The sequence below is a fragment of the Papaver somniferum genome, chromosome 6, assembly GCF_003573695.1.
Source record: "Papaver somniferum cultivar HN1 chromosome 6, ASM357369v1, whole genome shotgun sequence".
In the NCBI taxonomy this organism is placed as follows: domain Eukaryota; kingdom Viridiplantae; phylum Streptophyta; class Magnoliopsida; order Ranunculales; family Papaveraceae; genus Papaver; species Papaver somniferum.
In genome coordinates this window covers 127,337,505-127,339,956 of record NC_039363.1, presented here as the reverse complement: position 1 = coordinate 127,339,956, position 2,452 = coordinate 127,337,505, and the positions used below count along the sequence as shown (strand labels likewise).

The following is a 2,452-nucleotide window of genomic DNA, read 5'->3' as shown; positions in this document are numbered from 1 at the left end:
TGCTCTTCAAAAGAATGGCCTTCCCAATAAGGCTCATTTCTTCCACTACTACCACTAGAATGACCTAATTCTAAGGCTTCTAACCTTTTGGCTATAGCTGCTATTTTGGCATCTGACTCATAAGATCCTTCTACTCTATTAACATTTCCTCTACTTAGAAGAATTTTTTTTCTGGGGTTCCCTACTATTTTCCCATTGTTGGGTCTTATCGGCGATTTCATTTAAAAATGTCATCGCTTCATCAACAGTTTTATTCTCAAACCCACCTGTGCATAAGGACTCAACCATGGTTGTTGTTGAATAATATAAACCCTCGTAGAGGATCTGAACTAACCTAACCTTCTCCAAACCATGATGAGGACATTGAGATATAAAGTCATTGAACCTTTCTAAGTACCTATATAAAGATTCTCCCTCTTGTTGGGAAAAAGTACATATTTGTGTCCTAATAGACGATGTTTTATGCCTTGGGAAAAACTTATGTATAAAGGCAGAAGTAAGTTGGTCATAGGTTTTAATTGACTCAGAGTCCAAACTATACAGCCAAGATTTGGCTTTATCTTTTAAGGAAAAGAGGAATAACCTAAGTTTCAACGCATCATCACTTAGGTTTTTAATTTTCAGAGTACCACAAACTTCCTCAAATTCCCTAACATAAAAATAGGGGTTCTCATTATCCTTCCCTAAAAACATTGGGAGCATCTGTAAAGTCTCAGGTTTCAATTCATAATTTGCCTCGGTTTCAGCTAACTTGATACAAGACGGACGAGAGGTCCTAGTTGGGTTTAGCAAAGCTTTCAAAGTTTCCATTTCTGGCACTACCAAAGGACTAAGAGTACTTTCCTCACAAAGAGACAAATTCTCAAAAATGAAGTTTCCAAAAACGGGGCTCTCAAAAGAAGAGTCTTCGAGCTCCCCGTCTTCACAAGAAGAACTACTAGGTTTTTCACTAATCAAACGACCTAGAGTGTTTCTTTTCCAAGCCTGTTTAAAAACTTCGGCCATACACTAGAAAAACAAAATCAAAAAGAAAAGCCCTAAAAAAGAAGGGATGTTCTATGCAAACACAAACAAGGCTGACTCCACCACAGCAAATCTACTGATTTCTAGCAAACAAAGAGCATGATGGCTCCAGTTAGATTGTTTTTATACCAGCTTCTAATCCTTCAAACGGAAATTCGTTACAATTTAAGCAAACCCCTCTGGAATCAATCCGAGTTAAAGTAAGTTGAATATAGGCGAGGGAAGCTCGGTGGAGCTTTGATACCCAAGGCCTCACCGGTATTACAAGGCGGCGCAGTCACGCATTCAACTTACAGAAACCTTCAAGAACTTCGAAGTATGCTTAAAAGAGTAACCAATATTTTTCGAATGACTTTCCTGTTAAGCTCGTTACCCTATCGGTCTCGTTCTAGTCAAAATTTTAGGCTTAGGTTCGTGTTTGGTGTCGTTTTTCTAAGGCGGGAAAGAAGAGGACGGTGATGAAATCCGAACCCTTATCTTGTATGGCCATTCCTTTCCCTTTACCGGGAAATTAAAGAAGCCGTTTTCAAGTCCTCAACATATATGCATACGAAGGAAGACAATAACTCGCTGACAGGGGATTCACGAGTGTTTCGACAAACTTACCTCCCGTACCAGACGGGGGATGAACCTTTGTAGTCGACTCGGGCCACGACTCCTATGTCATGTACGAACCCGAGGGGCCGTGGTGATATTGTAATCACCGTCCTTCTCTGCAAACAGTTTATATTTAAACTACCCTTCCGTAGGGTTTTAAAAAAATAATGTCCCAATATTTAAAATCCAAAGTCCAAAAATATAAAGTCCAAAAGAAAAAGAAAGTCTAAAAAAAATAAAAATCTACAGAAATAAAAATGTCTCTCTTTTTTTTTCCTCTCTTTTTTGTATAAAAAAAAATCTTCTTCTTTCGCTCCTTTCGCTTTGCATTTTACTCCAGTCTTTAAGTATTCACCAAAAGCTTTGGCAAAATTTTCTTTCGCTCCAAATTCCAAAATATGAAAGAAAAAGACAAAAACCCAAAAACGTAAAGAAGAACAAATAAAAAAAAAACCTAAAAAAGAAAATCTAAAAACTCTAGCCTAAAGATAAGTCCGCGTCAGCGGCGCCAAAAATTTGATGTAATTTCAAAGTTGTTGTAGTAATATGATTCGTTCAAGACTTGTGAAAGCGGATTTTTAGATTATTTCATAAATAAAAATAGCGAACTAAATTAAAAAGATGTTGTGAAAATTATGGAGAGAATGGGACTAGGATTCCACCATTGGTTGATCTTAGTGATTTAATAAAACAATAATTATGCAACTAAACATTCAAATTGATTGTAATAGTATTGCCTAGACATGTAGATTTCCAAAAGAATAGATGTTAATCCAAGCATAGAATATCAAAACCCTAAAGCAAGCATATTCTATCAAGAGAAAATACACCT

The 2,452-nt window shown here is 36.7% G+C and overlaps 1 pseudogene; it reads left to right on the top strand.

The window, feature by feature from the left end:
- Positions 1–346: 346 nt before the first annotated feature.
- On the top strand, positions 347–446 carry LOC113292192 (annotated as a pseudogene).
- The last annotated feature ends 2,006 nt before the right edge of the window (positions 447–2,452 follow it).